The sequence below is a fragment of the Pleurodeles waltl genome, chromosome 4_1 (assembly GCF_031143425.1).
Source record: "Pleurodeles waltl isolate 20211129_DDA chromosome 4_1, aPleWal1.hap1.20221129, whole genome shotgun sequence".
Lineage (NCBI taxonomy): Eukaryota > Metazoa > Chordata > Amphibia > Caudata > Salamandridae > Pleurodeles > Pleurodeles waltl.
In genome coordinates, this window is record NC_090442.1 from 76,616,667 (window position 1) to 76,643,226 (window position 26,560).

General features: G+C 40.6%; 13 non-coding genes across 13 annotated transcripts; all 13 read right to left on the bottom strand.

Annotated features, from left to right (window-relative positions):
• Nucleotides 1–157: 157 nt before the first annotated feature.
• On the bottom strand, nt 158–229 carry TRNAC-GCA (transfer RNA cysteine (anticodon GCA)). The gene has a single exon. It is a non-coding gene; the product is annotated as a tRNA-Cys (tRNA).
• A 2,092-nt stretch (nt 230–2,321) lies between these two features.
• On the bottom strand, nt 2,322–2,393 carry TRNAC-GCA (transfer RNA cysteine (anticodon GCA)). The gene has a single exon. It is a non-coding gene; the product is annotated as a tRNA-Cys (tRNA).
• Nucleotides 2,394–4,485: 2,092 nt separating this feature from the next.
• TRNAC-GCA (transfer RNA cysteine (anticodon GCA)) lies at nt 4,486–4,557 on the bottom strand. The gene has a single exon. It is a non-coding gene; the product is annotated as a tRNA-Cys (tRNA).
• A 2,090-nt stretch (nt 4,558–6,647) lies between these two features.
• On the bottom strand, nt 6,648–6,722 carry TRNAC-GCA (transfer RNA cysteine (anticodon GCA)). Its single transcript has one exon. It is a non-coding gene; the product is annotated as a tRNA-Cys (tRNA).
• Nucleotides 6,723–8,812: 2,090 nt separating this feature from the next.
• TRNAC-GCA (transfer RNA cysteine (anticodon GCA)) lies at nt 8,813–8,884 on the bottom strand. The gene has a single exon. It is a non-coding gene; the product is annotated as a tRNA-Cys (tRNA).
• A 2,090-nt stretch (nt 8,885–10,974) lies between these two features.
• On the bottom strand, nt 10,975–11,046 carry TRNAC-GCA (transfer RNA cysteine (anticodon GCA)). The gene has a single exon. It is a non-coding gene; the product is annotated as a tRNA-Cys (tRNA).
• A 2,093-nt stretch (nt 11,047–13,139) lies between these two features.
• On the bottom strand, nt 13,140–13,211 carry TRNAC-GCA (transfer RNA cysteine (anticodon GCA)). The gene has a single exon. It is a non-coding gene; the product is annotated as a tRNA-Cys (tRNA).
• A 2,092-nt stretch (nt 13,212–15,303) lies between these two features.
• On the bottom strand, nt 15,304–15,375 carry TRNAC-GCA (transfer RNA cysteine (anticodon GCA)). The gene has a single exon. It is a non-coding gene; the product is annotated as a tRNA-Cys (tRNA).
• A 2,090-nt stretch (nt 15,376–17,465) lies between these two features.
• Nucleotides 17,466–17,537, bottom strand: TRNAC-GCA (transfer RNA cysteine (anticodon GCA)). The gene has a single exon. It is a non-coding gene; the product is annotated as a tRNA-Cys (tRNA).
• A 2,093-nt stretch (nt 17,538–19,630) lies between these two features.
• TRNAC-GCA (transfer RNA cysteine (anticodon GCA)) lies at nt 19,631–19,702 on the bottom strand. Its single transcript has one exon. It is a non-coding gene; the product is annotated as a tRNA-Cys (tRNA).
• Nucleotides 19,703–21,792: 2,090 nt separating this feature from the next.
• TRNAC-GCA (transfer RNA cysteine (anticodon GCA)) lies at nt 21,793–21,866 on the bottom strand. Its single transcript has one exon. It is a non-coding gene; the product is annotated as a tRNA-Cys (tRNA).
• Nucleotides 21,867–23,956: 2,090 nt separating this feature from the next.
• TRNAC-GCA (transfer RNA cysteine (anticodon GCA)) lies at nt 23,957–24,028 on the bottom strand. Its single transcript has one exon. It is a non-coding gene; the product is annotated as a tRNA-Cys (tRNA).
• Nucleotides 24,029–26,120: 2,092 nt separating this feature from the next.
• TRNAC-GCA (transfer RNA cysteine (anticodon GCA)) lies at nt 26,121–26,192 on the bottom strand. The gene has a single exon. It is a non-coding gene; the product is annotated as a tRNA-Cys (tRNA).
• Between the last annotated feature and the right edge of the window lie 368 nt (nt 26,193–26,560).

The following is a 26,560-nucleotide window of genomic DNA, read 5'->3' on the forward strand; positions in this document are numbered from 1 at the left end:
TGAAAACTGTTAATTTTCAAAAAGAGTCATAAGGATGCACATAAAACTTTGAGCTATTTTGCTTAATAAGTCGTTTTAGTGTGACATACTTTCAAAAAATCCCCAAGAATTGAAAAAAGCGATACAGAAAGAAATTGACAGCTTCTTTAAAGTATTAAGGGGGCACCCGGATTTGAACCAGAGACCTCTTGATCTGCAGTCAAATGCTCTACCACTGAGCTATACCCCCTTGTTGTACTATCTGGAAGTGGATGGACTAGAAACTGCTGCTGTGGATCTCATCAGAACGGCTTCCTCTTTTATAGGCTCTCTATACCACCTGCTGATTTATTAGTCACAGGGTCTGGGACACAGCCTGACTCATGCCCCTGGCTACAAGCTGATGGACACACTCAACACACCTGATGCTTCACTATTCACACCAAAATACATAGCATGACAGCAGGTCCTAGGCCAAGGGTGCCAATTCACTCTCAAGCTTACTCTTGCTTCACTAGTCACAGGGACTGCTATGGAGACCGGCTGCTGGTCCTTTCACACAACCCTCTTACGGACGCAGATAAAACCTAAAACTCTTTTTAATTAGTGGTTTTTCTGTGACATACTTTCAAGAAATCTCCAGAAATTGAAATAAGTAACAGAGAATTTTTTTTTTGTTCCTTAAAAGGAGAAGTGGGAAGCAAGACTTGAACTGGGGACCTCTTGATCTGCAGTCATATACTTTACTGCTGAGCTATACACATCCTCTTTTCCTGAAATATGCCTTCACACACACCTTATTACTGCGAGCAGCAGGCTGTAGAGTGCAGACGTCACATATAATACCATGGACTCTGACTAGCACTGAGTTATACCTACTCTGGGATTCCAGCTGTGGGACTAGCTTACTCTCTTGTCTACTCACCATGCTGGAAGTGAGAGTGAGTCTTACTCTCTTCTGCAATCACTCTGTGCCCTAAATTTCAGTCTTAGTCTCTCATCTGCTCACTCTCTGCAGTAAGTGTGCAAAGCTGTCAGTGACTCAGCCAGTCTAAGCCTCCTAGCTCATTTAAAAATCCACTGCCTCAGACATTGACAGAACACAACTCTAGTGAGGAAAGACTTCTTTTTAACAGTGCTTTGGTTAGCAGTACCATACAACTCTCACACAGTCACTATCTCTTCTAATCGATGCAAGTTCACATAGATGTCTTTTAAAATGCAATTTCTGTGTCCCTCACGTGGTAATGTCTTTAACGATGCTATATCTTTGTTTTATGGTAAAACAATTTGATATGGTATACATATTGGACCAGTCTTACTGTACATTCTAGTAACGGTAAGCTGGCGTGATACTAGTGAAACACACTGGAAACAGTACACAGGCCAGTCACAGTGTACCAGCATTTGGGTCCAGTTTTGTCTAGCCGACGTTACCTTACATACTAATTACAGTAAATAGGTGTGCTACTGGAGAAAGACACAAGTAACAGCATGCAGGCATTTGTTTCTTACACATATTACTATCAGTAAGCACACATGCTACTGTCCAAACTCAGTTCTAAAACTGCAGAGACTTCTGTTACAGTATAAGGACATTTGTGAAAGCATTACGGGCATACAGTGTCCACACACTCACATCTTTGCTGCTGTACAGGCACACAGTGTTTCTTAAAGCACAACAAATCAGCTGCGCTGTGGTAAATACAGTGGAATTTAGAAACTCGTGATTTGTTTACCTATGTATTTTTTCTTTGCACCTGCAATTTCTGCTATATGCTCAAATATTAGAAGCAATGCTTGTTAATAAATCCATGCCGTAAAACATTATCTGTGTGCTGCACACTACAGAATGTAGAAAGATGTATTAAAGTACACAGTATCATGCTGTGTACACAAATTTCAATTTGTCCCTGTGTGCCAATGTACGAACTCTTGTTTTACTCGAATTGATCCATGGTGCAGTTACTGGGCGTGAGTGTGAAAACTGTTAATTTTCGCACAACAGTCTTAAGGATGCACATAAAACTTTGAGCTATTTTGTTTAAATAGTCGTTTTAGTGTGAAATACTTTCAATAAATCCCCAAGAATTGTAGAAAGTGATATAGAAAGAAATTGAAAGCTTCTTTCATGTGTGAAGGGGCCACCCAGATTGATCCATGGTGCAGTTACTGGGTGTGAGTGTGAAAACTGTTAATTTTCAACAAGAGTCATAAGGATGCACATAAAAGTTTGAGCTATTTTGCTTAATTAGTCGTTTTAGTGTGACATACTTTCAAAAAATCCCCAAGAATTGAAAAAAGCGATACAGAAAGAAATTGACAGCTTCTTTAATGTATTAATGGGGCACCCGGATTTGAACCAGGGACCTCTTGATCTGCAGTCAAATGCTCTACCACTGAGCTATACCCCCTTGTTGTACTATCTGGAAGTGGATGGACTAGAAACTGCTGCTGTGGATCTCATCAGAACGGCTTCCTCTTTTATAGGCTCTCTATACCACCTGCTGATTTATTAGTCACAGGGTCTGGGACACAGCCTGACTCATGCCCCTGGCTACAAGCTGATGGACACACTCAACACACCTGATGCTTCACTATTCACACCAAAATACATAGCATGACAGCAGGTCCTAGGCCAAGGGTGCCAATTTACTCTCAGGCTTACTCTTGCTTCACTAGTCACAGGGACTGCTATGGAGACCGGCTGCTGGTCCCTTCACACAACCCTCTTACGGACGCAGATAAAACCTAAAACTCTTTTTAATTAGTGGTTTTTCTGTGACATACTTTCAAGAAATCTCCAGAAATTGAAATAAGTAACAGATAATTTTTTTTTTGTTCCTTAAAAGGAGAAGTGGGAAGCAAGACTTGAACTGGGGACCTCTTAATCTGCAGTCACATACTTTACTGCTGAGCTATACACACCCTCTTTTCCTGAAATATGCCTTCACACACACCTTATTACTGCGAGCAGCAGGCTGTAGAGTGCAGACGTCACATATAATACCATGGACTCTGACTAGCACTGAGTTATACCTACTCTGGGATTCCAGCTGTGGGACTAGCTTACTCTCTTGTCTACTCACCATGCTGGAAGTGAGAGTGAGTCTTACTCTCTTCTGCAATCACTCTGTGCCCTAAATTTCAGTCTTAGTCTCTCGTCTGCTCACTCTCTGCAGTAAGTGTGCAAAGCTGTCAGTGACTCAGCCAGTCTAAGCCTCCTAGCTCATTTAAAAATCCACTGCCTCAGACATTGACAGAACACAACTCTAGTGAGGAAAGACTTCTTTTTAACAGTGCTTTGGTTAGCAGTACCATACAACTCTCACACAGTCACTATCTCTTCTAATCGATGCAAGTTCACATCGATGTCTTTTAAAATGCAATTTCTGTGTCCCTCACGTGGTAATGTCTTTAACAATGCTATATCTTTGTTTTATGGTAAAACAATTTGATATGGTATACATATTGGACCAGTCTTACTGTACATTCTAGTAACGGTAAGCTGGCGTGATACTAGTGAAACACACTGGAAACAGTACACAGGCCAGTCACAGTGTACCAGCATTTGGGTCCAGTTTTGTCTAGCCGACGTTACCTTACATACTAATTACAGTAAATAGGTGTGCTACTGGAGAAAGACACAAGTAACAGCATGCAGGCATTTGTTTCTTACACATATTACTATCAGTAAGCACACATGCTACTGTCCAAACTCAGTTCTAAAACTGCAGAGACTTCTGTTACAGTATAAGGACATTTGTGAAAGCATTACGGGCATACAGTGTCCACACACTCACATCTTTGCTGCTGTACAGGCACACAGTGTTTCTTAAAGCACAACAAATCAGCTGTGCTGTGGTAAATACAGTGGAATTTAGAAACTCGTGATTTGTTTACCTATGTATTTTTTCTTGGCACCTGCAATTTCTGCTATATGCTCAATTATTAGAAGCAATGCTTGTTAATAAATCCATGCCGTAAAACATTATCTGTGTGCTGCACACTACAGAATGTAGAAAGATGTATTAAAGTACACAGTATCATGCTGTGTACACAAATTTCAATTTGTCCCTGTGTGCCAATGTACGAACTCTTGTTTTACTCGAATTGATCCATGGTGCAATTACTGGGCGTGAGTGTGAAAACTGTTAATTTTCGCACAACAGTCTTATGGATGCACATAAAACTTTGAGCTATTTTGTTTAAATAGTCATTTTAGTGTGAAATACTTTCAATAAATCCCCAAGAATTGTAGAAAGTGATATAGAAAGAAATTGAAAGCTTCTTTCATGTGTGAAGGGGGCACCCAGATTGATCCATGGTGCAGTTACTGGGTGTGAGTGTGAAAACTGTTAATTTTCAACAAGAGTCATAAGGATGCACATAAAACTTTGAGCTATTTTGCTTAATTAGTCGTTTTAGTGTGACATACTTTCAAAAAATCCCCAAGAATTGAAAAAAGCGATACAGAAAGAAATTGACTGCTTCTTTAAAGTATTAAGGGGGCACCCGGATTTGAACCAGGGACCTCTTGATCTGCAGTCAAATGCTCTACCACTGAGCTATACCCCCTTGTTGTACTATCTGGAAGTGGATGGACTAGAAACTGCTGCTGTGGATCTCATCAGAACGGCTTCCTCTTTTATAGGCTCTCTATACCACCTGCTGATTTATTAGTCACAGGGTCTGGGACACAGCCTGACTCATGCCCCTGGCTACAAGCTGATGGACACACTCAACACACCTGATGCTTCACTATTCACACCAAAATACATAGCATGACAGCAGGTCCTAGGCCAAGGGTGCCAATTCACTCTCAAGCTTACTCTTGCTTCACTAGTCACAGGGACTGCTATGGAGACCGGCTGCTGGTCCTTTCACACAACCCTCTTACGGACGCAGATAAAACCTAAAACTCTTTTTAATTAGTGGTTTTTCTGTGACATACTTTCAAGAAATCTCCAGAAATTGAAATAAATAACAGATAATTTTTTTTTTGTTCCTTAAAAGGAGAAGTGGGAAGCAAGACTTGAACTGGGGACCTCTTGATCTGCAGTCACATACTTTACTGCTGAGCTATACACATCCTCTTTTCCTGAAATATGCCTTCACACACACCTTATTACTGCGAGCAGCAGGCTGTAGAGTGCAGACGTCACCTATAATACCATGGACTCTGACTAGCACTGAGTTATACCTACTCTGGGATTCCAGCTGTGGGACTAGCTTACTCTCTTGTCTACTCACCATGCTGGAAGTGAGAGTGAGTCTTACTCTCTTCTGCAATCACTCTGTGCCCTAAATTTCAGTCTTAGTCTCTCGTCTGCTCACTCTCTGCAGTAAGTGTGCAAAGCTGTCAGTGACTCAGCCAGTCTAAGCCTCCTAGCTCATTTAAAAATCCACTGCCTCAGACATTGACAGAACACAACTCTAGTGAGGAAAGACTTCTTTTTAACAGTGCTTTGGTTAGCAGTACCATACAACTCTCACACAGTCACTATCTCTTCTAATCGATGCAAGTTCACATAGATGTCTTTTAAAATGCAATTTCTGTGTCCCTCACGTGGTAATGTCTTTAACAATGCTATATCTTTGTTTTATGGTAAAACAATTTGATATGGTATACATATTGGACCAGTCTTACTGTACATTCTAGTAACGGTAAGCTGGCGTGATAACAGTGAAACACACTGGAAACAGTACACAGGCCAGTCACAGTGTACCAGCATTTGGGTCCAGTTTTGTCTAGCCGACGTTACCTTACAAACTAATTACAGTAAATAGGTGTGCTACTGGAGAAAGACACAAGTAACAGCATGCAGGCATTTGTTTCTTACACATATTACTATCAGTAAGCACACATGCTACTGTCCAAACTCAGTTCTAAAACTGCAGAGACTTCTGTTACAGTATAAGGACATTTGTGAAAGCATTACGGGCATACAGTGTCCACACACTCACATCTTTGCTGCTGTACAGGCACACAGTGTTTCTTAAAGCACAACAAATCAGCTGTGCTGTGGTAAATACAGTGGAATTTAGAAACTCGTGATTTGTTTACCTATGTATTTTTTCTTGGCACCTGCAATTTCTGCTATATGCTCAATTATTAGAAGCAATGCTTGTTAATAAATCCATGCCGTAAAACATTATCTGTGTGCTGCACACTACAGAATGTAGAAAGATGTATTAAAGTACACAGTATCATGCTGTGTACACAAATTTCAATTTGTCCCTGTGTGCCAATGTACGAACTCTTGTTTTACTCGAATTGATCCATGGTGCAGTTACTGGGCGTGAGTGTGAAAACTGTTAATTTTCGCACAACAGTCTTAAGGATGCACATAAAACTTTGAGCTATTTTGTTTAAATCGTCGTTTTAGTGTGAAATACTTTCAATAAATCCCCAAGAATTGTAGAAAGTGATATAGAAAGAAATTGAAAGCTTCTTTCATGTGTGAAGGGGGCACCCAGATTGATCCATGGTGCAGTTACTGGGTGTGAGTGTGAAAACTGTTAATTTTCAAAAAGAGTCATAAGGATGCACATAAAACTTTGAGCTATTTTGCTTAATTAGTCGTTTTAGTGTGACATACTTTCAAAAAATCCCCAAGAATTGAAAAAAGCGATACAGAAAGAAATTGACAGCTTCTTTAAAGTATTAAGGGGGCACCCGGATTTGAACCAGAGACCTCTTGATCTGCAGTCAAATGCTCTACCACTGAGCATACCCCCTTGTTGTACTATCTAGAAGTGGATGGACTAGAAACTGCTGCTGTGGATCTCATCAGAACGGCTTCCTCTTTTATAGGCTCTCTATACCACCTGCTGATTTATTAGTCACAGGGTCTGGGACACAGCCTGACTCATGCCCCTGGCTACAAGCTGATGGACACACTCAACACACCTGATGCTTCACTATTCACACCAAAATACATAGCATGACAGCAGGTCCTAGGCCAAGGGTGCCAATTCACTCTCAAGCTTACTCTTGCTTCACTAGTCACAGGGACTGCTATGGAGACCGGCTGCTGGTCCTTTCACACAACCCTCTTACGGACGCAGATAAAACCTAAAACTCTTTTTAATTAGTGGTTTTTCTGTGACATACTTTCAAGAAATCTCCAGAAATTGAAATAAGTAACAGAGAATTTTTTTTTTGTTCCTTAAAAGGAGAAGTGGGAAGCAAGACTTGAACTGGGGACCTCTTGATCTGCAGTCATATACTTTACTGCTGAGCTATACACATCCTCTTTTCCTGAAATATGCCTTCACACACACCTTATTACTGCGAGCAGCAGGCTGTAGAGTGCAGACGTCACATATAATACCATGGACTCTGACTAGCACTGAGTTATACCTACTCTGGGATTCCAGCTGTGGGACTAGCTTACTCTCTTGTCTACTCACCATGCTGGAAGTGAGAGTGAGTCTTACTCTCTTCTGCAATCACTCTGTGCCCTAAATTTCAGTCTTAGTCTCTCATCTGCTCACTCTCTGCAGTAAGTGTGCAAAGCTGTCAGTGACTCAGCCAGTCTAAGCCTCCTAGCTCATTTAAAAATCCACTGCCTCAGACATTGACAGAACACAACTCTAGTGAGGAAAGACTTCTTTTTAACAGTGCTTTGGTTAGCAGTACCATACAACTCTCACACAGTCACTATCTCTTCTAATCGATGCAAGTTCACATAGATGTCTTTTAAAATGCAATTTCTGTGTCCCTCACGTGGTAATGTCTTTAACGATGCTATATCTTTGTTTTATGGTAAAACAATTTGATATGGTATACATATTGGACCAGTCTTACTGTACATTCTAGTAACGGTAAGCTGGCGTGATACTAGTGAAACACACTGGAAACAGTACACAGGCCAGTCACAGTGTACCAGCATTTGGGTCCAGTTTTGTCTAGCCGACGTTACCTTACATACTAATTACAGTAAATAGGTGTGCTACTGGAGAAAGACACAAGTAACAGCATGCAGGCATTTGTTTCTTACACATATTACTATCAGTAAGCACACATGCTACTGTCCAAACTCAGTTCTAAAACTGCAGAGACTTCTGTTACAGTATAAGGACATTTGTGAAAGCATTACGGGCATACAGTGTCCACACACTCACATCTTTGCTGCTGTACAGGCACACAGTGTTTCTTAAAGCACAACAAATCAGCTGTGCTGTGGTAAATACAGTGGAATTTAGAAACTCGTGATTTGTTTACCTATGTATTTTTTCTTTGCACCTGCAATTTCTGCTATATGCTCAATTATTAGAAGCAATGCTTGTTAATAAATCCATGCCGTAAAACATTATCTGTGTGCTGCACACTACAGAATGTAGAAAGATGTATTAAAGTACACAGTATCATGCTGTGTACACAAATTTCAATTTGTCCCTGTGTGCCAATGTACGAACTCTTGTTTTACTCGAATTGATCCATGGTGCAGTTACTGGGCGTGAGTGTGAAAACTGTTAATTTTCGCACAACAGTCTTAAGGATGCACATAAAACTTTGAGCTATTTTGTTTAAATAGTCGTTTTAGTGTGAAATACTTTCAATAAATCCCCAAGAATTGTAGAAAGTGATATAGAAAGAAATTGAAAGCTTCTTTCATGTGTGAAGGGGCCACCCAGATTGATCCATGGTGCAGTTACTGGGTGTGAGTGTGAAAACTGTTAATTTTCAACAAGAGTCATAAGGATGCACATAAAAGTTTGAGCTATTTTGCTTAATTAGTCGTTTTAGTGTGACATACTTTCAAAAAATCCCCAAGAATTGAAAAAAGCGATACAGAAAGAAATTGACAGCTTCTTTAAAGTATTAATGGGGCACCCGGATTTGAACCAGGGACCTCTTGATCTGCAGTCAAATGCTCTACCACTGAGCTATACCCCCTTGTTGTACTATTTGGAAGTGGATGGACTAGAAACTGCTGCTGTGGATCTCATCAGAACGGCTTCCTCTTTTATAGGCTCTCTATACCACCTGCTGATTTATTAGTCACAGGGTCTGGGACACAGCCTGACTCATGCCCCTGGCTACAAGCTGATGGACACACTCAACACACCTGATGCTTCACTATTCACACCAAAATACATAGCATGACAGCAGGTCCTAGGCCAAGGGTGCCAATTTACTCTCAGGCTTACTCTTGCTTCACTAGTCACAGGGACTGCTATGGAGACCGGCTGCTGGTCCCTTCACACAACCCTCTTACGGACGCAGATAAAACCTAAAACTCTTTTTAATTAGTGGTTTTTCTGTGACATACTTTCAAGAAATCTCCAGAAATTGAAATAAGTAACAGATAATTTTTTTTTTGTTCCTTAAAAGGAGAAGTGGGAAGCAAGACTTGAACTGGGGACCTCTTAATCTGCAGTCACATACTTTACAGCTGAGCTATACACACCCTCTTTTCCTGAAATATGCCTTCACACACACCTTATTACTGCGAGCAGCAGGCTGTAGAGTGCAGACATCACATATAATACCATGGACTCTGACTAGCACTGAGTTATACCTACTCTGGGATTCCAGCTGTGGGACTAGCTTACTCTCTTGTCTACTCACCATGCTGGAAGTGAGAGTGAGTCTTACTCTCTTCTGCAATCACTCTGTGCCCTAAATTTCAGTCTTAGTCTCTCGTCTGCTCACTCTCTGCAGTAAGTGTGCAAAGCTGTCAGTGACTCAGCCAGTCTAAGCCTCCTAGCTCATTTAAAAATCCACTGCCTCAGACATTGACAGAACACAACTCTAGTGAGGAAAGACTTCTTTTTAACAGTGCTTTGGTTAGCAGTACCATACAACTCTCACACAGTCACTATCTCTTCTAATCGATGCAAGTTCACATAGATGTCTTTTAAAATGCAATTTCTGTGTCCCTCACGTGGTAATGTCTTTAACAATGCTATATCTTTGTTTTATGGTAAAACAATTTGATATGGTATACATATTGGACCAGTCTTACTGTACATTCTAGTAACGGTAAGCTGGCGTGATACTAGTGAAACACACTGGAAACAGTACACAGGCCAGTCACAGTGTACCAGCATTTGGGTCCAGTTTTGTCTAGCCGACGTTACCTTACATACTAATTACAGTAAATAGGTGTGCTACTGGAGAAAGACACAAGTAACAGCATGCAGGCATTTGTTTCTTACACATATTACTATCAGTAAGCACACATGCTACTGTCCAAACTCAGTTCTAAAACTGCAGAGACTTCTGTTACAGTATAAGGACATTTGTGAAAGCATTACGGGCATACAGTGTCCACACACTCACATCTTTGCTGCTGTACAGGCACACAGTGTTTCTTAAAGCACAACAAATCAGCTGTGCTGTGGTAAATACAGTGGAATTTAGAAACTTGTGATTTGTTTACCTATGTATTTTTTCTTTGCACCTGCAATTTCTGCTATATGCTCAATTATTAGAAGCAATGCTTGTTAATAAATCCATGCCGTAAAACATTATCTGTGTGCTGCACACTACAGAATGTAGAAAGATGTATTAAAGTACACAGTATCATGCTGTGTACACAAATTTCAATTTGTCCCTGTGTGCCAATGTACGAACTCTTGTTTTACTCGAATTGATCCATGGTGCAGTTACTGGGCGTGAGTGTGAAAACTGTTAATTTTCGCACAACAGTCTTAAGGATGCACATAAAACTTTGAGCTATTTTGTTTAAATCGTCGTTTTAGTGTGAAATACTTTCAATAAATCCCCAAGAATTGTAGAAAGTGATATAGAAAGAAATTGAAAGCTTCTTTCATGTGTGAAGGGGGCACCCAGACTGATCCATGGTGCAGTTACTGGGTGTGAGTGTGAAAACTGTTAATTTTCAACGACTCATAAGGATGCACATAAAACTTTGAGCTATTTTGCTTAATTAGTCGTTTTAGTGTGACATACTTTCAAAAAATCCCCAAGAATTGAAAAAAGCGATACAGAAAGAAATTGACAGCTTCTTTAAAGTATTAAGAGGGCACCCGGATTTGAACCAAGGACCTCTTGATCTGCAGTCAAATGCTCTACCACTGAGCTATACCCCCTTGTTGTACTATCTAGAAGTGGATGGACTAGAAACTGCTGCTGTGGATCTCATCAGAACGGCTTCCTCTTTTATAGGCTCTCTATACCACCTGCTGATTTATTAGTCACAGGGTCTGGGACACAGCCTGACTCATGCCCCTCGCTACAAGCTGATGGACACACTCAACACACCTGATGCTTCACTATTCACACCAAAATACATAGCATGACAGCAGGTCCTAGGCCAAGGGTGCCAATTCACTCTCAAGCTTACTCTTGCTTCACTAGTCACAGGGACTGCTATGGAGACCGGCTGCTGGTCCTTTCACACAACCCTCTTACGGACGCATATAAAACCTAAAACTCTTTTTAATTAGTGGTTTTTCTGTGACATACTTTCAAGAAATCTCCAGAAATTGAAATAAGTAACAGAGAATTTTTTTTTTGTTCCTTAAAAGGAGAAGTGGGAAGCAGGACTTGAGCTGGGGACCTCTTGATCTGCAGTCACATACTTTACTGCTGAGCTATACACATCCTCTTTTCCTGAAATATGCCTTCACACACACCTTATTACTGCGAGCAGCAGGCTGTAGAGTGCAGACGTCACATGTAATACCATGGACTCTGACTAGCACTGAGTTATACCTACTCTGGGATTCCAGCTGTGGGACTAGCTTACTCTCTTGTCTACTCACCATGCTGGAAGTGAGAGTGAGTCTTACTCTCTTCTGCAATCACTCTGTGCCCTAAATTTCAGTCTTAGTCTCTCGTCTGCTCACTCTCTGCTGTAAGTGTGCAAAGCTGTCAGTGACTCAGCCAGTCTAAGCCTCCTAGCTCATTTAAAAATCCACTGCCTCAGACTTTGACAGAACACAACTCTAGTGAGGAAAGACTTCTTTTTAACAGTGCTTTGGTTAGCAGTACCATACAACTCTCACACAGTCACTATCTCTTCTAATCGATGCAAGTTCACATAGATGTCTTTTAAAATGCAATTTCTGTGTCCCTCACGTGGTAATGTCTTTAACAATGCTATATCTTTGTTTTATGGTAAAACAATTTGATATGGTATACATATTGGACCAGTCTTACTGTACATTCTAGTAACGGTAAGCTGGCGTGATACTGGTGAAACACACTGGAAACAGTACACAGGCCAGTCACAGTGTACCAGCATTTGGGTCCAGTTTTGTCTAGCCGACGTTACCTTACATACTATTTACAGTAAATAGGTGTGCTACTGGAGAAAGACACAAGTAACAGCATGCAGGCATTTGTTTCTTACACATATTACTATCAGTAAGCACACATGCTACTGTCCAAACTCAGTTCTAAAACTGCAGAGACTTCTGTTACAGTATAAGGACATTTGTGAAAGCATTACGGGCATACAGTGTCCACACACTCACATCTTTGCTGCTGTACAGGCACACAGTGTTTCTTAAAGCACAACAAATCAGCTGTGCTGTGGTAAATACAGTGGAATTTAGAAACTCGTGATTTATTTACCTATGTATTTTTTCTTTGCACCTGCAATTTCTGCTATATGCTCAATTATTAGAAGCAATGCTTGTTAATAAATCCATGCCGTAAAACATTATCTGTGTGCTGCACACTACAGAATGTAGAAAGATGTATTAAAGTACACAGTATCATGCTGTGTACACAAATTTCAATTTGTCCCTGTGTGCCAATGTACGAACTCTTGTTTTACTCGAATTGATCCATGGTGCAGTTACTGGGTGTGAGTGTGAAAACTGTTAATTTTCGCACAACAGTCTTAAGGATGCACATAAAACTTTGAGCTATTTTGTTTAAATAGTCGTTTTAGTGTGAAATACTTTCAATAAATCCCCAAGAATTGTAGAAAGTGATATAGAAAGAAATTGAAAGCTTTTTTCATGTGTGAAGGGGGCACCCAGATTGATCCATGGTGCAGTTACTGGGTGTGAGTGTGAAAACTGTTAATTTTCAACAAGAGTCATGAGGATGCACATAAAACTTTGAGCTATTTTGCTTAATTAGTCGTTTTAGTGTGTCATACTTTCAAAAAATCCCCAAGAATTGAAAAAAGCGTATACAGAAAGAAATTGACTGCTTCTTTAAAGTATTAAGGGGGCACCCGGATTTGAACCAGGGACCTCTTGATCTGCAGTCAAATGCTCTACCACTGAGCTATACCCCCTTGTTGTACTATCTGGAAGTGGATGGACTAGAAACTGCTGCTGTGGATCTCATCAGAACGGCTTCCTCTTTTATAGGCTCTCTATACCACCTGCTGATTTATTAGTCACAGGGTCTGGGACACAGCCTGACTCATGCCCCTGGCTACAAGCTGATGGACACACTCAACACACCTGATGCTTCACTATTCACACCAAAATACATAGCATGACAGCAGGTCCTAGGCCAAGGGTGCCAATTCACTCTCAAGCTTACTCTTGCTTCACTAGTCACAGGGACTGCTATGGAGACCGGCTGCTGGTCCTTTCACACAACCCTCTTACGGACGCAGATAAAACCTAAAACTCTTTTTAATTAGTGGTTTTTCTGTGACATACTTTCAAGAAATCTCCAGAAATTGAAATAAGTAACAGAGAATTTTTTTTTTGTTCCTTAAAAGGAGAAGTGGGAAGCAAGACTTGAACTGGGGACCTCTTGATCTGCAGTCATATACTTTACTGCTGAGCTATACACATCCTCTTTTCCTGAAATATGCCTTCACACACACCTTATTACTGCGAGCAGCAGGCTGTAGAGTGCAGACGTCACATATAATACCATGGACTCTGACTAGCACTGAGTTATACCTACTCTGGGATTCCAGCTGTGGGACTAGCTTACTCTCTTGTCTACTCACCATGCTGGAAGTGAGAGTGAGTCTTACTCTCTTCTGCAATCACTCTGTGCCCTAAATTTCAGTCTTAGTCTCTCATCTGCTCACTCTCTGCAGTAAGTGTGCAAAGCTGTCAGTGACTCAGCCAGTCTAAGCCTCCTAGCTCATTTAAAAATCCACTGCCTCAGACATTGACAGAACACAACTCTAGTGAGGAAAGACTTCTTTTTAACAGTGCTTTGGTTAGCAGTACCATACAACTCTCACACAGTCACTATCTCTTCTAATCGATGCAAGTTCACATAGATGTCTTTTAAAATGCAATTTCTGTGTCCCTCACGTGGTAATGTCTTTAACGATGCTATATCTTTGTTTTATGGTAAAACAATTTGATATGGTATACATATTGGACCAGTCTTACTGTACATTCTAGTAACGGTAAGCTGGCGTGATACTAGTGAAACACACTGGAAACAGTACACAGGCCAGTCACAGTGTACCAGCATTTGGGTCCAGTTTTGTCTAGCCGACGTTACCTTACATACTAATTACAGTAAATAGGTGTGCTACTGGAGAAAGACACAAGTAACAGCATGCAGGCATTTGTTTCTTACACATATTACTATCAGTAAGCACACATGCTACTGTCCAAACTCAGTTCTAAAACTGCAGAGACTTCTGTTACAGTATAAGGACATTTGTGAAAGCATTACGGGCATACAGTGTCCACACACTCACATCTTTGCTGCTGTACAGGCACACAGTGTTTCTTAAAGCACAACAAATCAGCTGTGCTGTGGTAAATACAGTGGAATTTAGAAACTCGTGATTTGTTTACCTATGTATTTTTTCTTTGCACCTGCAATTTCTGCTATATGCTCAATTATTAGAAGCAATGCTTGTTAATAAATCCATGCCGTAAAACATTATCTGTGTGCTGCACACTACAGAATGTAGAAAGATGTATTAAAGTACACAGTATCATGCTGTGTACACAAATTTCAATTTGTCCCTGTGTGCCAATGTACGAACTCTTGTTTTACTCGAATTGATCCATGGTGCAGTTACTGGGCGTGAGTGTGAAAACTGTTAATTTTCGCACAACAGTCTTAAGGATGCACATAAAACTTTGAGCTATTTTGTTTAAATAGTCGTTTTAGTGTGAAATACTTTCAATAAATCCCCAAGAATTGTAGAAAGTGATATAGAAAGAAATTGAAAGCTTCTTTCATGTGTGAAGGGGCCACCCAGATTGATCCATGGTGCAGTTACTGGGTGTGAGTGTGAAAACTGTTAATTTTCAACAAGAGTCATAAGGATGCACATAAAAGTTTGAGCTATTTTGCTTAATTAGTCGTTTTAGTGTGACATACTTTCAAAAAATCCCCAAGAATTGAAAAAAGCGATACAGAAAGAAATTGACAGCTTCTTTAATGTATTAATGGGGCACCCGGATTTGAACCAGGGACCTCTTGATCTGCAGTCAAATGCTCTACCACTGAGCTATACCCCCTTGTTGTACTATTTGGAAGTGGATGGACTAGAAACTGCTGCTGTGGATCTCATCAGAACGGCTTCCTCTTTTATAGGCTCTCTATACCACCTGCTGATTTATTAGTCACAGGGTCTGGGACACAGCCTGACTCATGCCCCTGGCTACAAGCTGATGGACACACTCAACACACCTGATGCTTCACTATTCACACCAAAATACATAGCATGACAGCAGGTCCTAGGCCAAGGGTGCCAATTTACTCTCAGGCTTACTCTTGCTTCACTAGTCACAGGGACTGCTATGGAGACCGGCTGCTGGTCCCTTCACACAACCCTCTTACGGACGCAGATAAAACCTAAAACTCTTTTTAATTAGTGGTTTTTCTGTGACATACTTTCAAGAAATCTCCAGAAATTGAAATAAGTAACAGATAATTTTTTTTTTGTTCCTTAAAAGGAGAAGTGGGAAGCAAGACTTGAACTGGGGACCTCTTAATCTGCAGTCACATACTTTACAGCTGAGCTATACACACCCTCTTTTCCTGAAATATGCCTTCACACACACCTTATTACTGCGAGCAGCAGGCTGTAGAGTGCAGACGTCACATATAATACCATGGACTCTGACTAGCACTGAGTTATACCTACTCTGGGATTCCAGCTGTGGGACTAGCTTACTCTCTTGTCTACTCACCATGCTGGAAGTGAGAGTGAGTCTTACTCTCTTCTGCAATCACTCTGTGCCCTAAATTTCAGTCTTAGTCTCTCGTCTGCTCACTCTCTGCAGTAAGTGTGCAAAGCTGTCAGTGACTCAGCCAGTCTAAGCCTCCTAGCTCATTTAAAAATCCACTGCCTCAGACATTGACAGAACACAACTCTAGTGAGGAAAGACTTCTTTTTAACAGTGCTTTGGTTAGCAGTACCATACAACTCTCACACAGTCACTATCTCTTCTAATCGATGCAAGTTCACATAGACGTCTTTTAAAATGCAATTTCTGTGTCCCTCACGTGGTAATGTCTTTAACAATGCTATATCTTTGTTTTATGGTAAAACAATTTGATATGGTATACATATTGGACCAGTCTTACTGTACATTCTAGTAACGGTAAGCTGGCGTGATACTAGTGAAACACACTGGAAACAGTACACAGGCCAGTCACAGTGTACCAGCATTTGGGTCCAGTTTTGTCTAGCCGACGTTACCTTACATACTAATTACAGTAAATAGGTGTGCTACTGGAGAAAGACACAAGTAACAGCATGCAGGCATTTGTTTCTTACACATATTACTATCAGTAAGCACACATGCTACTGTCCAAACTCAGTTCTAAAACTGCAGAGACTTCTGTTACAGTATAAGGACATTTGTGAAAGCATTACGGGCATACAGTGTCCACACACTCACATCTTTGCTGCTGTACAGGCACACAGTGTTTCTTAAAGCACAACAAATCAGCTGTGCTGTGGTAAATACAGTGGAATTTAGAAACTTGTGATTTGTTTACCTATGTATTTTTTCTTTGCACCTGCAATTTCTGCTATATGCTCAATTATTAGAAGCAATGCTTGTTAATAAATCCATGCCGTAAAACATTATCTGTGTGCTGCACACTACAGAATGTAGAAAGATGTTTTAAAGTACACAGTATCATGCTGTGTACACAAATTTCAATTTGTCCCTGTGTGCCAATGTACGAACTCTTGTTTTACTCGAATTGATCCATGGTGCAGTTACTGGGCGTGAGTGTGAAAACTGTTAATTTTCGCACAACAGTCTTAAGGATGCACATAAAACTTTGAGCTATTTTGTTTAAATCGTCGTTTTAGTGTGAAATACTTTCAATAAATCCCCAAGAATTGTAGAAAGTGATATAGAAAGAAATTGAAAGCTTCTTTCATGTGTGAAGGGGGCACCCAGACTGATCCATGGTGCAGTTACTGGGTGTGAGTGTGAAAACTGTTAATTTTCAACGAGTCATAAGGATGCACATAAAACTTTGAGCTATTTTGCTTAATTAGTCGTTTTAGTGTGACATACTTTCAAAAAATCCCCAAGAATTGAAAAAAGCGATACAGAAAGAAATTGACAGCTTCTTTAAAGTATTAAGAGGGCACCCGGATTTGAACCAAGGACCTCTTGATCTGCAGTCAAATGCTCTACCACTGAGCTATACCCCCTTGTTGTACTATCTAGAAGTGGATGGACTAGAAACTGCTGCTGTGGATCTCATCAGAACGGCTTCCTCTTTTATAGGCTCTCTATACCACCTGCTGATTTATTAGTCACAGGGTCTGGGACACAGCCTGACTCATGCCCCTGGCTACAAGCTGATGGACACACTCAACACACCTGATGCTTCACTATTCACACCAAAATACATAGCATGACAGCAGGTCCTAGGCCAAGGGTGCCAATTCACTCTCAGGCTTACTCTTGCTTCACTAGTCACAGGGACTGCTATGGAGACCGGCTGCTGGTCCTTTCACACAACCCTCTTACGGACGCAGATAAAACCTAAAACTCTTTTTAATTAGTGGTTTTTCTGTGACATACTTTCAAGAAATCTCCAGAAATTGAAATAAGTAACAGAGAATTTTTTTTTTGTTCCTTAAAAGGAGAAGTGGGAAGCAGGACTTGAGCTGGGGACCTCTTGATCTGCAGTCACATACTTTACTGCTGAGCTATACACATCCTCTTTTCCTGAAATATGCCTTCACACACACCTTATTACTGCGAGCAGCAGGCTGTAGAGTGCAGACGTCACATGTAATACCATGGACTCTGACTAGCACTGAGTTATACCTACTCTGGGATTCCAGCTGTGGGACTAGCTTACTCTCTTGTCTACTCACCATGCTGGAAGTGAGAGTGAGTCTTACTCTCTTCTGCAATCACTCTGTGCCCTAAATTTCAGTCTTAGTCTCTCGTCTGCTCACTCTCTGCTGTAAGTGTGCAAAGCTGTCAGTGACTCAGCCAGTCTAAGCCTCCTAGCTCATTTAAAAATCCACTGCCTCAGACTTTGACAGAACACAACTCTAGTGAGGAAAGACTTCTTTTTAACAGTGCTTTGGTTAGCAGTACCATACAACTCTCACACAGTCACTATCTCTTCTAATCGATGCAAGTTCACATAGATGTCTTTTAAAATGCAATTTCTGTGTCCCTCACGTGGTAATGTCTTTAACAATGCTATATCTTTGTTTTATGGTAAAACAATTTGATATGGTATACATATTGGACCAGTCTTACTGTACATTCTAGTAACGGTAAGCTGGCGTGATACTGGTGAAACACACTGGAAACAGTACACAGGCCAGTCACAGTGTACCAGCATTTGGGTCCAGTTTTGTCTAGCCGACGTTACCTTACATACTAATTACAGTAAATAGGTGTGCTACTGGAGAAAGACACAAGTAACAGCATGCAGGCATTTGTTTCTTACACATATTACTATCAGTAAGCACACATGCTACTGTCCAAACTCAGTTCTAAAACTGCAGAGACTTCTGTTACAGTATAAGGACATTTGTGAAAGCATTACGGGCATACAGTGTCCACACACTCACATCTTTGCTGCTGTACAGGCACACAGTGTTTCTTAAAGCACAACAAATCAGCTGTGCTGTGGTAAATACAGTGGAATTTAGAAACTCGTGATTTATTTACCTATGTATTTTTTCTTTGCACCTGCAATTTCTGCTATATGCTCAATTATTAGAAGCAATGCTTGTTAATAAATCCATGCCGTAAAACATTATCTGTGTGCTGCACACTACAGAATGTAGAAAGATGTATTAAAGTACACAGTATCATGCTGTGTACACAAATTTCAATTTGTCCCTGTGTGCCAATGTACGAACTCTTGTTTTACTCGAATTGATCCATGGTGCAGTTACTGGGTGTGAGTGTGAAAACTGTTAATTTTCGCACAACAGTCTTAAGGATGCACATAAAACTTTGAGCTATTTTGTTTAAATAGTCGTTTTAGTGTGAAATACTTTCAATAAATCCCCAAGAATTGTAGAAAGTGATATAGAAAGAAATTGAAAGCTTTTTTCATGTGTGAAGGGGGCACCCAGATTGATCCATGGTGCAGTTACTGGGTGTGAGTGTGAAAACTGTTAATTTTCAACAAGAGTCATAAGGATGCACATAAAACTTTGAGCTATTTTGCTTAATTAGTCGTTTTAGTGTGTCATACTTTCAAAAAATCCCCAAGAATTGAAAAAAGCGTATACAGAAAGAAATTGACTGCTTCTTTAAAGTATTAAGGGGGCACCCGGATTTGAACCAGGGACCTCTTGATCTGCAGTCAAATGCTCTACCACTGAGCTATACCCCCTTGTTGTACTATCTGGAAGTGGATGGACTAGAAACTGCTGCTGTGGATCTCATCAGAACGGCTTCCTCTTTTATAGGCTCTCTATACCACCTGCTGATTTATTAGTCACAGGGTCTGGGACACAGCCTGACTCATGCCCCTGGCTACAAGCTGATGGACACACTCAACACACCTGATGCTTCACTATTCACACCAAAATACATAGCATGACAGCAGGTCCTAGGCCAAGGGTGCCAATTCACTCTCAAGCTTACTCTTGCTTCACTAGTCACAGGGACTGCTATGGAGACCGGCTGCTGGTCCTTTCACACAACCCTCTTACGGACGCAGATAAAACCTAAAACTCTTTTTAATTAGTGGTTTTTCTGTGACATACTTTCAAGAAATCTCCAGAAATTGAAATAAGTAACAGAGAATTTTTTTTTTGTTCCTTAAAAGGAGAAGTGGGAAGCAAGACTTGAACTGGGGACCTCTTGATCTGCAGTCATATACTTTACTGCTGAGCTATACACATCCTCTTTACCTGAAATATGCCTTCACACACACCTTATTACTGCGAGCAGCAGGCTGTAGAGTGCAGACGTCACATATAATACCATGGACTCTGACTAGCACTGAGTTATACCTACTCTGGGATTCCAGCTGTGGGACTAGCTTACTCTCTTGTCTACTCACCATGCTGGAAGTGAGAGTGAGTCTTACTCTCTTCTGCAATCACTCTGTGCCCTAAATTTCAGTCTTAGTCTCTCATCTGCTCACTCTCTGCAGTAAGTGTGCAAAGCTGTCAGTGACTCAGCCAGTCTAAGCCTCCTAGCTCATTTAAAAATCCACTGCCTCAGACATTGACAGAACACAACTCTAGTGAGGAAAGACTTCTTTTTAACAGTGCTTTGGTTAGCAGTACCATACAACTCTCACACAGTCACTATCTCTTCTAATCGATGCAAGTTCACATAGATGTCTTTTAAAATGCAATTTCTGTGTCCCTCACGTGGTAATGTCTTTAACGATGCTATATCTTTGTTTTATGGTAAAACAATTTGATATGGTATACATATTGGACCAGTCTTACTGTACATTCTAGTAACGGTAAGCTGGCGTGATACTAGTGAAACACACTGGAAACAGTACACAGGCCAGTCACAGTGTACCAGCATTTGGGTCCAGTTTTGTCTAGCCGACGTTACCTTACATACTAATTACAGTAAATAGGTGTGCTACTGGAGAAAGACACAAGTAACAGCATGCAGGCATTTGTTTCTTACACATATTACTATCAGTAAGCACACATGCTACTGTCCAAACTCAGTTCTAAAACTGCAGAGACTTCTGTTACAGTATAAGGACATTTGTGAAAGCATTACGGGCATACAGTGTCCACACACTCACATCTTTGCTGCTGTACAGGCACACAGTGTTTCTTAAAGCACAACAAATCAGCTGTGCTGTGGTAAATACAGTGGAATTTAGAAACTCGTGATTTGTTTACCTATGTATTTTTTCTTTGCACCTGCAATTTCTGCTATATGCTCAATTATTAGAAGCAATGCTTGTTAATAAATCCATGCCGTAAAACATTATCTGTGTGCTGCACACTACAGAATGTAGAAAGATGTATTAAAGTACACAGTATCATGCTGTGTACACAAATTTCAATTTGTCCCTGTGTGCCAATGTACGAACTCTTGTTTTACTCGAATTGATCCATGGTGCAGTTACTGGGCGTGAGTGTGAAAACTGTTAATTTTCGCACAACAGTCTTAAGGATGCACATAAAACTTTGAGCTATTTTGTTTAAATAGTCGTTTTAGTGTGAAATACTTTCAATAAATCCCCAAGAATTGTAGAAAGTGATATAGAAAGAAATTGAAAGCTTCTTTCATGTGTGAAGGGGCCACCCAGATTGATCCATGGTGCAGTTACTGGGTGTGAGTGTGAAAACTGTTAATTTTCAACAAGAGTCATAAGGATGCACATAAAAGTTTGAGCTATTTTGCTTAATTAGTCGTTTTAGTGTGACATACTTTCAAAAAATCCCCAAGAATTGAAAAAAGCGATACAGAAAGAAATTGACACCTTCTGTAATGTATTAATTGGGCACTCGGATTTGAACCAGGGACCTCTTGATCTGCAGTCAAATGCTCTACCACTGAGCTATACCCCCTTGTTGTACTATTTGGAAGTGGATGGACTAGAAACTGCTGCTGTGGATCTCATCAGAACGGCTTCCTCTTTTATAGGCTCTCTATACCACCTGCTGATTTATTAGTCACAGGGTCTGGGACACAGCCTGACTCATGCCCCTGGCTACAAGCTGATGGACACACTCAACACACCTGATGCTTCACTATTCACACCAAAATACATAGCATGACAGCAGGTCCTAGGCCAAGGGTGCCAATTTACTCTCAGGCTTACTCTTGCTTCACTAGTCACAGGGACTGCTATGGAGACCGGCTGCTGGTCCCTTCACACAACCCTCTTACGGACGCAGATAAAACCTAAAACTCTTTTTAATTAGTGGTTTTTCTGTGACATACTTTCAAGAAATCTCCAGAAATTGAAATAAGTAACAGATAATTTTTTTTTTGTTCCTTAAAAGGAGAAGTGGGAAGCAAGACTTGAACTGGGGACCTCTTAATCTGCAGTCACATACTTTACAGCTGAGCTATACACACCCTCTTTTCCTGAAATATGCCTTCACACACACCTTATTACTGCGAGCAGCAGGCTGTAGAGTGCAGACGTCACATATAATACCATGGACTCTGACTAGCACTGAGTTATACCTACTCTGGGATTCCAGCTGTGGGACTAGCTTACTCTCTTGTCTACTCACCATGCTGGAAGTGAGAGTGAGTCTTACTCTCTTCTGCAATCACTCTGTGCCCTAAATTTCAGTCTTAGTCTCTCGTCTGCTCACTCTCTGCAGTAAGTGTGCAAAGCTGTCAGTGACTCAGCCAGTCTAAGCCTCCTAGCTCATTTAAAAATCCACTGCCTCAGACATTGACAGAACACAACTCTAGTGAGGAAAGACTTCTTTTTAACAGTGCTTTGGTTAGCAGTACCATACAACTCTCACACAGTCACTATCTCTTCTAATCGATGCAAGTTCACATAGATGTCTTTTAAAATGCAATTTCTGTGTCCCTCACGTGGTAATGTCTTTAACAATGCTATATCTTTGTTTTATGGTAAAACAATTTGATATGGTATACATATTGGACCAGTCTTACTGTACATTCTAGTAACGGTAAGCTGGCGTGATACTAGTGAAACACACTGGAAACAGTACACAGGCCAGTCACAGTGTACCAGCATTTGGGTCCAGTTTTGTCTAGCCGACGTTACCTTACATACTAATTACAGTAAATAGGTGTGCTACTGGAGAAAGACACAAGTAACAGCATGCAGGCATTTGTTTCTTACACATATTACTATCAGTAAGCACACATGCTACTGTCCAAACTCAGTTCTAAAACTGCAGAGACTTCTGTTACAGTATAAGGACATTTGTGAAAGCATTACGGGCATACAGTGTCCACACACTCACATCTTTGCTGCTGTACAGGCACACAGTGTTTCTTAAAGCACAACAAATCAGCTGTGCTGTGGTAAATACAGTGGAATTTAGAAACTTGTGATTTGTTTACCTATGTATTTTTTCTTTGCACCTGCAATTTCTGCTATATGCTCAATTATTAGAAGCAATGCTTGTTAATAAATCCATGCCGTAAAACATTATCTGTGTGCTGCACACTACAGAATGTAGAAAGATGTATTAAAGTACACAGTATCATGCTGTGTACACAAATTTCAATTTGTCCCTGTGTGCCAATGTACGAACTCTTGTTTTACTCAAATTGATCCATGGTGCAGTTACTGGGCGTGAGTGTGAAAACTGTTAATTTTCGCACAACAGTCTTAAGGATGCACATAAAACTTTGAGCTATTTTGTTTAAATCGTCGTTTTAGTGTGAAATACTTTCAATAAATCCCCAAGAATTGTAGAAAGTGATATAGAAAGAAATTGAAAGCTTCTTTCATGTGTGAAGGGGGCACCCAGACTGATCCATGGTGCAGTTACTGGGTGTGAGTGTGAAAACTGTTAATTTTCAACGAGTCATAAGGATGCACATAAAACTTTGAGCTATTTTGCTTAATTAGTCGTTTTAGTGTGACATACTTTCAAAAAATCCCCAAGAATTGAAAAAAGCGATACAGAAAGAAATTGACAGCTTCTTTAAAGTATTAAGAGGGCACCCGGATTTGAACCAAGGACCTCTTGATCTGCAGTCAAATGCTCTACCACTGAGCTATACCCCCTTGTTGTACTATCTAGAAGTGGATGGACTAGAAACTGCTGCTGTGGATCTCATCAGAACGGCTTCCTCTTTTATAGGCTCTCTATACCACCTGCTGATTTATTAGTCACAGGGTCTGGGACACAGCCTGACTCATGCCCCTGGCTACAAGCTGATGGACACACTCAACACACCTGATGCTTCACTATTCACACCAAAATACATAGCATGACAGCAGGTCCTAGGCCAAGGGTGCCAATTCACTCTCAAGCTTACTCTTGCTTCACTAGTCACAGGGACTGCTATGGAGACCGGCTGCTGGTCCTTTCACACAACCCTCTTACGGACGCAGATAAAACCTAAAACTCTTTTTAATTAGTGGTTTTTCTGTGACATACTTTCAAGAAATCTCCAGAAATTGAAATAAGTAACAGAGAATTTTTTTTTTGTTCCTTAAAAGGAGAAGTGGGAAGCAAGACTTGAACTGGGGACCTCTTGATCTGCAATCACATACTTTACTGCTGAGCTATACACATCCTCTTTACCTGAAATATGCCTTCACACACACCTTATTACTGCGAGCAGCAGGCTGTAGAGTGCAGACGTCCCATATAATACCATGGACTCTGACTAGCACTGAGTTATACCTACTCTGGGATTCCAGCTGTGGGACTAGCTTACTCTCTTGTCTACTCACCATGCTGGAAGTGAGAGTGAGTCTTACTCTCTTCTGCAATCACTCTGTGCCCTAAATTTCAGTCTTAGTCTCTCGTCTGCTCACTCTCTGCAGTAAGTGTGCAAAGCTGTCAGTGTCCCAGCCAGTCTAAGCCTCCTAGCTCATTTAAAAATCCACTGCCTCAGACATTGACAGAACACAACTCTAGTGAGGAAAGACTTCTTTTTAACAGTGCTTTGGTTAGCAGTACCATACAACTCTCACACAGTCACTATCTCTTCTAATCGATGCAAGTTCACATAGATGTCTTTTAAAATGCAATTTCTGTGTCCCTCACGTGGTAATGTCTTTAACAATGCTATATCTTTGTTTTATGGTAAAACAATTTGATATGGTATACATATTGGACCAGTCTTACTGTACATTCTAGTAACGGTAAGCTGGCGTGATACTAGTGAAACACACTGGAAACAGTACACAGGCCAGTCACAGTGTACCAGCATTTGGGTCCAGTTTTGTCTAGCCGATGTTACCTTACATACTAATTACAGTAAATAGGTGTGCTACTGGAGAAAGACACAAGTAACAGCATGCAGGCTTTTGTTTCTTACACATATTACTATCAGTAAGCACACATGCTACTGTCCAAACTCAGTTCTAAAACTGCAGAGACTTCTGTTACAGAATAAGGACATTTGTGAAAGCATTACGGGCATACAGTATCCACACACTCACATCTTTGCTGCTGTACAGGCACACAGTGTTTCTTAAAGCACAACAAATCAGCTGTGCTGTGGTAAATACAGTGGAATTTAGAAACTTGTGATTTGTTTACCTATGTATTTTTTCTTTGCACCTGCAATTTTTGCTATATGCTCAATTATTAGAAGCAATGCTTGTTAATAAATCCATGCCGTAAAACATTATCTGTGTGCTGCACACTACAGAATGTAGAAAGATGTATTAAAGTACACAGTATCATGCTGTGTACACAAATTTCAATTTGTCCCTGTGTGCCAATGTACGAACTCTTGTTTTACTCGAATTGATCCATGGTGCAGTTACTGGGCGTGAGTGTGAAAACTGTTAATTTTCGCACAGCAGTCTTAAGGATGCACATAAAACTTTGAGCTATTTTGTTTAAATAGTCGTTTTAGTGTGAAATACTTTCAATAAATCCCCAAGAATTGTAGAAAGTGATATAGAAAGAAATTGAAAGCTTCTTTCATGTGTGAAGGGGGCACCCAGATTGATCCATGGTGCAGTTACTGGGTGTGAGTGTGAAAACTGTTAATTTTCAAAAAGAGTCATAAGGATGCACATAAAACTTTGAGCTATTTTGCTTAATTAGTCGTTTTAGTGTGACATACTTTCAAAAAATCCCCAAGAATTGAAAAAAGCGATACAGAAAGAAATTGACAGCTTCTTTAAAGTATTAAGGGGGCACTCGGATTTGAACCAGAGACCTCTTGATATGCAGTCAAATGCTCTACCACTGAGCTATACCCCCTTGTTGTACTATCTGGAAGTGGATGGACTAGAAACTGCTGCTGTGGATCTCATCAGAACGGCTTCCTCTTTAATAGGCTCTCTATACCACCTGCTGATTTATTAGTCACAGGGTCTGGGACACAGCCTGACTCATGCCCCTGGCTACAAGCTGATGGACACACTCAACACACCTGATGCTTCACTATTCACACCAAAATACATAGCATGACAGCAGGTCCTAGGCCAAGGGTGCCAATTCACTCTCAGGCTTACTCTTGCTTCACTAGTCACAGGGACTGCTATGGAGACCGGCTGCTGGTCCCTTCACACAACCCTCTTACGGACGCAGATAAAACCTGAAATTCTTTTTAATTAGTGGTTTTTCTG